Below are 13,003 nucleotides of genomic sequence, written 5' to 3' on the forward strand. Positions count from 1 at the left end.
AGCATTACTTTTCAAAGGGGCATATTTTAATCCAAACCACTTTCCTTTTTGTAAACCTAACCAAGTAGTTTTTGGCATCAACACCTAAGCACCAAGTCAAAGTGTAAATAAAAACCAAATGAAAATTAAATGAATCACTGACTCAAATAAATTGTAAAACACAAAGGAGCGAACAGGATGCTGAAACAAAACAAATTTATTTCCATCTCTTTTAAAAAATGTGAAAAGAAGTGATGCTCTAGGAATTTTATAAAGCTAGATCCTCTCTGGCCTGTTCAGCAAAAGTACTTGCCGAGTATAAAGCACAGTTGCAAATTTCTTAAAACATTAATTAAATACCAATGTAACAAGCATCATATTCCCGCTTTCTCCACTCAGTTACATCTCTTAAATCTGGTTTTCAAAAGCAGTGTACTCATTAACAAAAAACAGCTTCTTTGTGGCTTGCTTACAGTATGTTTTATCACTGAAATTTCCCGTACAGGCAGGGGGTTTTGTTTTCAGTTGACTCACTAAATGAGTGGCATGTAATAAGATGGAAGAACTGAGGTGTCATTATGGGAAAAGTCCCCTGTCATGCAGAGAAAGGTGCTGCAGCATTTCATCAGCGGTGTGGAAAAAAAATCATTAGGGAGTCTGTAATGAATGGCTGACAGCTGTCTGTCAAAACTGGGCTTCCATGTTTTAAATTCTATTCATTTTCTCCATGATTGCTTTTCTCATTGCCGAGTCACAGACTGGTTTCCTGTGCACATCTTTATTAACAAAATAGAGGGTTTAATTAAAATAATGGAAATGACAATATAAGAACAAGCACTGGCTTTATGGTTGACTTGTAAGTATGTTTGTCGGGACTGTCAACATTTTGGAATCATGCATTTGTTCCAGTTTGTTTTTGCTCTTTTATGGTGAATTTAATATAATCTTGTCTTTGGACAGTGTGAATGAGAAACCTGTGGTTTGAATAAATATTTCCTTTGTTTCCATTTTGCTTCAATGAGACTGTACATCTGCACGTTTTATGTAAAATCTGACAACATGCAGTTACGCTGCAGTATGCATGCTTCACTCAGATGCTAACCTGAAAGTAAAGCACTGTAGTGCTGCTCCAGAGAGAAAAACACCCCCAGACTTAAATATTCTCACCATCGTGGTTGCCGGTTGGTTTGATACATTGAATTATCATTATCTTTCTTGCTTGTCACCCCTTGGTTGCTGCCATAAATCTCAAACTTGGACTCATAAATAGGACTATTTTCCAGGCACACACTGTGAAATTCTTGTCTGTGTACTTGGCCTTGTTCCCCCTCCTCAGAAGTAGCTTAGCAGCCAATATTGGTTCCTTTGAGACCACCGCTACTTCTTTACAGGATTTTTCCTGATCATAGTCTCACATTCTACATTTTTCAAATTATCTATGCATGCTGAAGATGCTTAAAACATCTCTTAACATTGCTCTTCTGAAGGTGTAGGCACTTTTAGTGGATTTGATTATTTTCGGGTGCAACTGACCCATTTGCTGCAAAGCCTTTTGAAGTGAAACGACCCCTTTTGAAATTTTACTTTTGTTTTTAAAATTTTTTAACACAAGTCTATATACAAAAGTAGTAGAAGGTGTACAGGATATTGGCTCATGTATATTTTTGATTTCAGTGGTGCCAATTCTAAAGCAATATTTCTAATAGATATATCTCATCAACAAATTAATGTACTGAGGTATCATCAAGTGAGTGAAGTGATTACTAAAACTGCAGTACATTAAGGCTGATGACAGCCTGGGAAAGGCAAGTGGATGAGTTAATTTATGGGAAATGCACCAATAGAGAATTGCAACAGCACCACAGAGGATGCAGCAGTTTGGGATTTTATTCTGCTATAGCACTGTCATTCCCACCAGTAATGTTATCAAAGGCCTAAAAGAAGCCTTTTTATCTTTCAAATATGGTTGGTTCAGTCATATTCAGAGAATACAGCACGTTGCATCAGTCTTTCCTCAAAGACCATAATGATTTAAAGAGACTTTGGTCTCACACATACTCGCTGCAGTATGTGTTACCAGCTTGATGTCCCGGCAACTAAGTAATCAATGACAAACCAAAGCCATGTTTACGGTCAGTTGCACTTCTTTCCTCTAGGCATTGATCACAACATAGTGTACTCTGCCCATGCACATCACAGCCAACGTAAGGTTTAACAGGCCAAACTGATATCAATGCTTTGAGGAAATTACAAGAAGGGTTAAACTGCTTTGATAAGGAGGGAGCCCAATCACTGCCGACCATATGGATGTTTTATAATCACTTTATGTGACTAATTTAAGACTCCCTCAAGATCCATGTCTCTCACTAGCTAATCCATGATGCTCTTTACGGTAATCCATTCAAATAACTCTTCTCTAGCACTATCAATTAGGAATGCAGGTTAATGGAGGAGCTGGCACTATACAAGTTGATAGGGCTAGCTGTCTAGGTAGGACAGTGATCGAAGACTCGATATTCAGAATCCTGTATCAATTTTGATTTAGATTTTCACAATAGAACTAAATTTCTGTTGAATTTCTGAGAAATTACCATTAAAAGAGGTTAGTGCAGCTGTAAAACTAAATCCTAAGGAAAAGGCAAAGGGGTTTAACAATCAATTTAAAAGAAAGATTATCCCTCAGTGTGATTTAGATGTTTCTTCCTTTCGTGCTCACTGCAAACCCAGCACAAATCAGTGAAGTAAAACTACATACGTCTCTACAGAATCGAGGAAATATGGGTGCCCTAAAACAATATTGCTCTAGACATTCTTTTCAAGAATAAAATAATTAAACTGGGAGTTTTGTGGTCCCTCTCCAGCTCTGAACTCACAGATCTGTCACTTGAAACTCAGCAGACCCACATCTTTTATTGACAGTGGTTAAAGCATAGCTGCACTCCTTTTTTCAATGGCTGCCAAATTTGTTTTAGGATAGCAGTAAATAACAAGAGCAGATCAGCTTACCATGCTCTTTGCATAATATGGTTTAAAATTTATACCCTAGCAATGGGCAAAGAAGTAAAGAAAATAAATGAATCTCTTTAGCTGCACTTGAAAGGCAGCAAGGATTTAATCAAGTCAGTCAATTGATCACTGCATGCTTGATGTTGGGATTTGATGTTTGGTGCCTGTTAAAACTGTTTATCCTTGTATGATTGACAAGAATGTATATAAAGGATAAAGGACACTTAAAGACCCGTTGCCTTTGAAATTCTGGTTTTGATTAAAATGACATAAATCCACTCCCATTTTGAAGACAAACAAACAAAAAAACTGTTTTAAGGAGTGTTTTACATAAAAAGTACTAAAGATGATTTCTTTGGTAGATAAAATATGAGAGTCACTATCCATTTAGGTGTTACCTCATACAATGAATGGCTTGTCAGCGGCACATCTAATTGACGACACAAAAACCAAGGAAAACATCTCTAACAATGAAGGAAGCTTTATTATTGATGACTCATTAATTTTCTACAGAGTCATTATTATTATTATTATTATTATTATTATTATTATTATTATTATTATTATTATTATTATTATTATTATTATTATTATTTAATCTACTTCATTTAAAGATTGCATAGTCTTGTTCATTAGGGTTTGATTTGTGGGGAGTTATTAGGTATACTTTGAAATGATTACAAATAACTAAAATTTGTATTCATTTTTGTTGAATACTGACCTAGTTTTGTTATGTAAATTTGTAATTAATTTTATTGGAGAAGCTTTTGGAAAGTGATTGGTTTATTAGCTTATGGATCCTCCCATTAATCAAGAGATTAAGAGCACCCTGGATGGGTGTGGTAAAGAGGTTTTTTGTTTTTTGTTTGCCAAATGTCAGATGGGAAGACGGGAGGGTTAGAAAATGATTTTTTGACCACTTTTGAAGTTGTTAAAGCAAATTAAGTTAACTTTTGTTTAATTTTGAGTTTTAAGAAGTTATTTGACTGATTTCTGTTTATAATTTTCCACGAAATAAACGGCATATGATTTTTAAACAATGGAGTCAGAAGTGCGTTCTAAAACAAACCTCCCGTTGCCACCCATGGCCTTTTCTTGGACTTTTTTGGTGTTTGGAACGTAAAAGGCCGCGACATATTTTCTTCATAGTGCCTGGATCACTTGTACCACAGCAGTTATTTATCAATCAGTATCAATATTTTTGTATACATATATGTATGTGTGTGTATTTTTTTTTGCTAGTGTGACTTATGTTTTCCTTAAATATGTCATTTGAGCATTCTGCATTCGAACTTCTATCAAAGCAATCTATAAATAATGTTTGTTTACTATTATTATTATTATTATTATTATTATTATTATTATTATTATTATTATTATTATTATTATTATTATTATTGTTGTTATTTAAATGCTATTAACAGGTCATAATTACATTAAGGTCCTGTTGTTCAGAAAATGTCCTTTTCTCACCTGTGAATACACCAAGAAGGCCAGTCATTCACGTGTATTGTGCATGTATTTTTAATTGTGAAATTACCAACACATATAATTTTATTTTAGACACATTTTACTCATTTCGGGGTTTTTTTCAACTACTCATTTCAATTTGTTTAGCTCTTAGACCCCTGCCTCTACTCTTGTTCGGGGTAGGGGTCGAGGCTATAGTCAGTACGATATACTAAAAGGAAACTGATGTGATATTAATACACATTTTCATAACAGATCGTTAAACACAACCTTCTTTCAAGTCACTAAAAAAACATCAGCACTAATTGTTTTCTAACATGCTAACAGTAATGGACCAATTATGTCCCGAATGTACAGCTCAAAAAGTAAATTAGTCATGAAAAGCAATGTATCTTTTCATGATACATGAGCATGAATTTTTAAGTAACGTAGTTCAATAGGAAGCATAAATTGTATTAGAATTTCATATTTTGTCCTTTGAAACCAGGCGAGTGTGACTGAGAAATCAAAGCTTTAAAGACATTGTTGCATTGTTAACCCAAATCCTGATCTTTTTCTAAGCCAGTAGTTTTTATGATTAAACCAAACCAAGTTTTTGTTATTTGACTACAATATTTATAATTAATTACATATTTTAAAAGAATGGAAATAAATGGAAAACTGGGACAGTAGTCCAGTAATGTAAGACTTTTAGAAAAATGCTATGCTACACCAGCAACCCATCCAGCCTCGTAATGTAGACTTTTTTTGGCTTTTAAGTATGGAAAATATTGATTTCATGTACATAGACATTAATCATTGCATACCAGACTAGGCTGATGAAAGGTTGTGTTCAGTGACACAAAAATATATGGAAATTTGGATTGTGGAATGTGAAAAAATGTCAAATTCATCCTTTTAAATAGTCTGAAGGACTGAATTAAATATCTAATGTACTTTATTATTTTTTTAAAATCTTTTTACAGGCATGTTACAAAATCGCTGGAACACCAACATTATTGCAACTTCTTACACATGTTAGTACAAATTTAGCTGCCAATATGTAAGTGAACATGTTTACATATTGACTCAGTAGAGTTCATATTTCCGTCTATGCAATTTTTGTGTATTTTCACACAATTTTTGCACCAAATAAAGTATGCTTTTGAGTTGGATGTAACAGTCTGTCAGAGCCTTTACGTTTATACAACTGGACCACAGCAGTAAAGCATTATTACAGCACCTCATCTGCCCACCCTCATTGCAATGTCAGAGGAAAATTGTCACTGTGTGAACATGGCCCATAGGGCACTTCCCTCCTACTCTCTGTTACATGACAGACAAGCTGAGTAACTAGTGAGTCAGCTAAGTTGAAAGGTTCTGCAGGTTATGTAAATATATATTGCAAGGAAGTGAGTCACTGATGATTCTGCATCTCTTTTGTGAAGGGCCACTTAATGAGTGCTAATTTTTCATTATTTTTCAGTTTTATCAGAGCAAGAAAGCATAAATAAATAAATGGGAATTATCATGGAAGGCAAAATTATACCTTTAAAACGGTCAGAAAAATGTCAGAAACGTATACTGTGATCATGAAAATCACCATCTTCAGTAAGACTTTCTATTCAGTATAACATAAGTGAGGTTGCAAAAATGCTTCTCCAGTAGGATTGTGATAAACAAAGTAAAAAAAAGAAAAAAGGTCCCAGTAGGGGAAAACCATAAGATTATACAGTATGAGGTAAAACAACTCTAATCAATAGTGTGATACAGTATCACTGTTATCAGACTGTAGATATTTTCATTCCCATTTTTGCGATGATAAATTATTATCCACTGCAACAACCAGGCTGGTGTGTGTGTGTGTTTGTCTGGGTGTGTACTATAACAAAGGCTGTTTCTAGTATTTTGGCAGGTGTTTGTATCTGCTGGTCTGTCTAGATTCACTGAATATATTATTAAAAAACAGCAACATTGTGATAAGGTATTTTATTTAAATGAGTTCAAATATGGCTTTGTCCCATGAATATGAAGCAATGGGACGTAGAAAGTGGACGTTGAGGTATAAGGCCACTGACCATACTTCTTCAAGGCCCTGTCCATTTTAATGTATTTATTTTAATGCAGTGTTAATATAGGATATACTACTATGCAAAGGTTTTGAGCCACCCTTCACATCTGCAGATATACTTGAAACTATACAGCAAAACACAATTTGTGTACCTCTAACAAGCCTGAAAGTCAACATTCCCTATGATATCGCTATGACGACCTTTATTATTCAGCACAGCCTAAACTTTCTTAAATAAGTTTCTTTGTAACTTCTTCAAGTATTCTTCAATAATAGTTCTACAGGCTGCTTGAAGGTCATTTCAAAGCTCTTCTTTGAAAGTTGTCTGACTTTTGTTCTGTTCTCTTTTAAGATAATCCCACATTGCCTCAGTAATGTTGAAGTCCATATTGGGGATGTGAATTCATGAATTACAGTGTTCTATTATGTGTTTTTCTATTTTATGTTTAACCCTTTAAGACCTACCATAGAACCAAGTCCGCCAGAGCTTATAGTATATTTTTACATGCTGTGGAGCCATTTTTTGGAGCATTTCAAGTTGCTATACATCAATACAACCATTATAGCCCAAATTTTAATAATATGTCTGCATTAAGTGCATAGTAATTACGTAAATTGCAAAAAAGTTCAATAAACTACAAAAAATTTGAAATCGTTTTTGTTTTTTTTACATATATTTCTAGTTAGAGAAATTTAAGAGGCTTATCCCTCAAAACTGTAAATACAAAAAAGTTGCACAAACTAGTTTCCCACCAAAGGAAATTTATTTTAAGTGTCTTCATAGTTTTATTTTTGAGATACACCAATTTTCATATACTGCAGGAAAAACGAAAAAATATATTATAGTGCAAATTTGCAAAATAACAGCATATGCATCAAAATAAAATATTTCCAGCAGTGCAATATGAGTCCTCAGCATCCCAGAAACGACACAGAAAGTCATAAAGTCAAATAAACTTTTAAAAACACAAGTATAGGCTCATGAGGCCACGATGGTAAAAATCCACATTTCCGCAAAATGATGTCACTTCCGGTTTCGGGCAGGTCATGCCGGACATGCGATAGTTCACGCTGATGGACATAGGAAGTGTTACAAACAGCTGATCGGATCGGCAAAGCGTGTTTCTGTGCTTTTTATGCAGTTTTTGAAAAGCTATATGTGGAAGGAAACTGTGACCTAGGACAAGCTGATGGCATAAGATGTAAGTACAACTCCTCCGGTTTCATATGCAAAAAAAATTATTACGCTAACTTACGTGGTTGCAGTGCTACCAGGATTTAAAAATAGTTACGCAAAATGGAGCGTGTCCGCTCCGACCGGCTTTAAAGGGTTAACTGCATTGGCAGTGTTCTTGGGATCATTGTCATGCTGATGCAGATGGTATTACATGGTGGGTCAAAATATGATGGTACTTCTCTGGTCATAATTCAGTGAATTTTGACAAGATCCCCAACACCACTGACTAAAATCCAGCACCAAACCCTGACAGAGCCTCTACCATGGTTTACAGACTTCCAGCTTTAATGGTGGGGAGTCCCAGATTTAAACCTAAATCTGGGACTCTCCACCATTTGACCTTAGAACTGAAGAAGCTTCTCAGATGAGAGGTGAAACGTCTTCAAGCAACTTAAAGAAGTCCAGATGCTTTTCTTTGCAAGCTCCTTTGACTACGATGACCTGGATGACTGAGAACCTTCACAGACATATAGATATATAGATATAGCCAGAAAGGCAGAAAGAGCGAGAGTAATCAAGTACGGATATTTCGGGTCCATATTTTTGAAAAAAGATAATTAATTTAAAAAAATTGAGATGGTGAAATGGTAAAAGAGTTGTCCACTCTCAGAATGACATGTCCTCTGAGTAGTTTGTCTTTGCTACTGTACTGTTCTTGTCATGCATATTGACCGGTGGATTAGCGATGGATTGCCTGTTATCCTCTTAGGAGGTGATTGCTCATGCAGCGCTCGAGTTGACTCAAGCTATGTGAGACTGTACCAAACACCTACACTTACCACTGTAGTCTAGGTTGAAATCCTCAGCGAGGGAAAGCATCCCTGGTGTCCTCCAGCAATACAGATGTCTGCAGATGTCAACTGAGGAACAATAATTGAAAGAGAATCATGTAAATATTTCAATTTCAACAAAGAGGTTCATAAAATTTATTTTTTATGTCAGTATGTCAACCATTTAACCTTAAGCCAACATCTTAATAGAATCCATGGATACCATTCTCAATGAATCATGAATAAAAAAAAACAAAACAAACAAACAATAATAACACCCCCCGTGCTTGTTCACCTTCATTTGGCTTATAGTCTCCAAAATGAATTCAGCTGCATGAATATATGTATTTTCTTTTCGTCAAGAATTAGAACTACCTCATTAACCTTATCTAACAAGCACAAGCTAATGAAATCCTCTGTTTCAGTTTCCGGTCTTGCCGAACTTAGGCTCACTAATTAATCAAACATCACCCTCCACCCCCTCCCCCATCGTCTTAATGACTGCCTATAAAGCAAAACAGAATATTCTACACACATTGCCCAGGGGAAGGCAACTTGTGCACAAATTCATGCATTTTTATTGGAAGTTAAAATAAAGAGAAAGAAAAGCTTTACACTCAAAAGAAAGCCACGCTTTGTATTCGCTGCAATAATCAAAACAGAAGGAAAACACAATTTCTTCATCCTTTGTCCATGCCTCATCCGTGCTGGTATATTTCTCTGTTCGCAATACAAGGCTGCAATTTTCACACTTACATAAATATTAATATCTACATAAGCAAGCTCTAAATGACATTTACACTCAGTATTCATGTTACTCTTTTTACTCTAAGCAAACAATTCTTTGTTCTCATCTCTTGTGATTCAGAGTGTATAACATGTTGGGTCAAATGAAAAGCACTGGAAAAATCAAATCTCCAACAATCAGTTATGGAAAACGGCAAAATGGCTAGATTTTCAGTCTATGAGAGGACAATAGATAATGTGATCCAATTAGTGGTGGAGGCTGCTATTTGCATTCCAGTGAAAGGGGTGATAGTTAAAGTGGCCCAAGACAGCTGCCTTTCAGCAAAGACCCATGACAACACAAAAAGCAGCGGAACCAAGAGAAAAGGGGAATTTGGGAGTCTTTAGCCGTATTCTTTTAATTACTCATCATAATGACTCCATTTAGCTGTTCAATGACCCATTTTATGGCATTGAACAGGCATGGGAAGCTCTCCGTCCTTGGCAGGGTCAGTCCTGCAGCTGCCCCTGCTGCCATCTTTCAACCAATAGGGAACATTTTCCCTACACTGGGCTCTAACAGTCAGGTAGCTCAAGAATTCGCTCTCAAATACATTCACACACGCACACTGGCTTCATCACCACAAATTAGATATGCACCGAATGTCACTCCGCGAGGGAATTCAGTTCAAAGAGATGCTCATTATATGGAAGACAATAATTATTCTTCATGAATGTTTTGCGCATTGGATAAAGATAGTTTGTCGTGTTGGCACCTGCCATGAAGCTGGCAAGGAACAAGATATGCAAATAACTAGTTTTTGTTTTGTTTCTGCAGTGAATTGTTTAAAAAAGTTTTGCAACAAGACCACCTACAATTCTTTGTTAAAGACAAAGTCTTGTATTTAAAAAAAATGCAAAATAATTAAAAATCTAGATATTTTCATTTAAACCTCCAACCTCCATTGTTATTCTTGTTAATATCAAAGATTGAACCATTGCACTAATAACAGGTTACTTAATAAAGTAAATTGTGCCATAAATGTCAAGTTTTCATCATATATGTATTAATTTTAAATAATTTTCCCATCTAGACTTAAATGTTGGGATGCAAAGTAATATTCCTCCTTGTTGTTAACAGAAAGTCTTATTGTCTTTACTTTTTTCTTGCTTTTTATGCAAGAAGATATATTTGAAGATTTGTCAGGTGGCAGCCCTGGAGGTAGGGATGAAGGAGGGGAGGTGCGGAGGTGGTGAAGAGAAGCAGACCCCATATGGTCGCGAGAAGCTGGATTTTCTGGCATATCTCCAGGATGCTGACCCAGAGTGTTGGAAGGTTGAGCATTGGCACCAATCTGACTGATTTTTCTCAGCTGCTGACGTGCAGAGGAGCACACATGGATATGAGTACAAAAATAGCTTGCTATCGACCACAGCGTGACGCAACTGTTCAGAATTTAAATCATTGCCATTTGTTTCTGTTCCATGTCAACTTTTTCCGAGATGACTCATACAGTTTCAATGAAAATAAAATCATGAAATGATTTATGCTTTTAAGACAAAGAAAGACTTGTCACAATAAAAGAGTGCTGTATGATATTGTGTATAAATGATGTTTCATGTAATTTCATTTTATTTGTACTATTACTCTCTTAAGTGAAAGCTGTAAAATAAAAATACTTTTTAATGCTTGGAGAGATTCTCCTACTGTTTGCAGTCTGACATATAAAGAAAAAATGACAAGTCAAGTTCCAACTGCTTCCCTCTTCTTCTTTTGTAAAAATACAAATAATCTTGTTGTTTCTGTGCAATAGCAGCAAAATGAATGCCTTAAGTGGTTTGCAGAGAAAGGTCTCCACATTAGCACTAAAAAAGAGACAGTAGAGAGATAATAAATAATATTCTGAATTTGTAATACATAAAAGAACAAGGAATGACCCAGAAAACGGTTATAGATTCTCCAACTGGGTGATGTCTCTATGCTCCTTGAACATCAAGAACTCAGTTCTATGATTTATATATTAATTCACAATGGCAACATCAGACATAATGTATCATGGCCCTTAATGTCAGCAACAGTAAGCCCTGTTATTGTAATCCACCATCAGCACCACCTCAGCTCATCTCACTGTTAAATCATAGGAGGCCACAATGGCTGGAAGCTGCTAGGCATTCTTTAACATTTAGTTTTACAGTCTGATTACAAAGTGTACAAACGCTTCCTGATGAGCAGCTCCATGTTTGTCAGTGACCTCAGTGACAAAGACCTTGGTGGGAGAATAAATTCACACAAAAGGAAATCCTCCAGGTTCTTTTGTCTGGAAACGCTTGGTTGGTTTAGGTTAGGGGTTTGCTTTGTATAGGAGAAGTGGTAGGGTGTTTGATGTCTGATTCAGCTCAGTCACAGAAGCCTAAAGAGCAGATCGTGACTCCCTGATAACCCACTGGCAACCTCTGGTCACTGGGGGAAAATGTGTTGTACTGGAAAGATGGTACCTCTTTGTGATTTGGTCAGTAGCAGATTGCCATGGTTGCCCATATTTAGCATGGAAGACAGCAACTTGTCTGCAAACACCTGCTTCCTGCCAGTGGTAAGACTTGAAAAAGTGGCAGAAAAGGAGTCCATTGACCTTCAAAGTAAAAAAGTTGTCCCTCTCTGCTTCAGCCGACATCTCAAAAGGCTCACCAGTTTCACCTTAACCCATTTTTCACTCGTGACCCAATTGCCAGATGTTCGCTGACCAGTCACTAGCCCAGTGTGGCATGGGGCTAATTTTAACATTTATATTCTCATACACATTTTCACAATTCTAATAAAAAAAACTGCATTAAAAAGTTATAAATGTTACTTTAACTTTTGAGTCCACCTTCAGTGGAGCAACTCTGAAAATTAAACTGGTTCGAATTAACTGCATGTAGCTGTTACTCTGGCCAGTCCAGAGTGTTTCCATAAAGACATGATTTCAGCTCTTGCTCTGCCTCAAGAGAGTCGTCTCAAATGTTCCATTCCTGGATGAACCCTGTGGGCATCAGGTGGCAGCTACAACCATCTGCAATTTAGAGAACATGTCCTTAGAAAAGTATTGACCTTAGTACCTTTAGCTGTAGACAGCTATGTATGGCATACAACTTGAAAATATATTAAAACGAATGAAAATGAAATAGTTTTGTGAAGATCAACTTAAAAACATGGACCATGTTATAAAAAATTCAAGTTCTTAATTGTTCATGATTATAAAGTCAAGCTGCATAGACTGACAGTTCTGATAAGGTTATTTTGTCTTGTAATATAACACATTTACTACTACTGGTTAATGGCCAGATCTCACTCTGAGCTTGTGAGAGGTGTTAAGATGTGACAGGAGTCTTGCTTTTCAAAAACTGTACACAGGAATTACTATGAGTCACATTTCCTTTTATTACATCAAGACATTTTTTTTATTTTGATAAGATGACAAGGTTATGCTGGTAAATACATTTTTCTGTTATGTACTTCCAGAGCTGTCATTCAGCAAGCGCTGAGATAATTTAGTTACTCTTAAAAGCATCCCAGGTAGGGTGGAGGAGGCACAACCCATCTTTGTAGCCCAACGCAGTCACAAGCAACAGCCCTGCAGTGAGAAGCAGACTAGCTAAAAGTATCGCTGCTCTTTAAAACTTCCACTCTGATGTAGAAAGAGACTGTGTGATAGGAGGTGTTTCATGAACACTGCACTGTGAGTCCATTTAGTTAAGCTTCCTGACTGTGTTGGTGTTGGGCAAGTG

General features: G+C 36.1%; 1 protein-coding gene across 1 annotated transcript in view; it reads right to left on the reverse strand.

Moving 5' to 3' along the window:
- Positions 1 to 13,003, reverse strand: part of elfn1a (extracellular leucine-rich repeat and fibronectin type III domain containing 1a) — a 77,124-nt gene that overhangs the window by 18,359 nt on the left and 45,762 nt on the right. Inside the window, exon 2 of the mRNA XM_005920289.3 lies at positions 8,522 to 8,602. The gene's annotated coding sequence lies outside the window, so the exon portion shown is untranslated. The remainder of the gene's footprint in view (positions 1 to 8,521; positions 8,603 to 13,003) is intronic.

The sequence above is a fragment of the Haplochromis burtoni genome, unplaced genomic scaffold (genome assembly GCF_018398535.1).
Source record: "Haplochromis burtoni strain Fernald_Lab_line unplaced genomic scaffold, NCSU_Asbu1 Contig_21, whole genome shotgun sequence".
Classification (NCBI taxonomy): Eukaryota; Metazoa; Chordata; class Actinopteri; order Cichliformes; family Cichlidae; genus Haplochromis; species Haplochromis burtoni.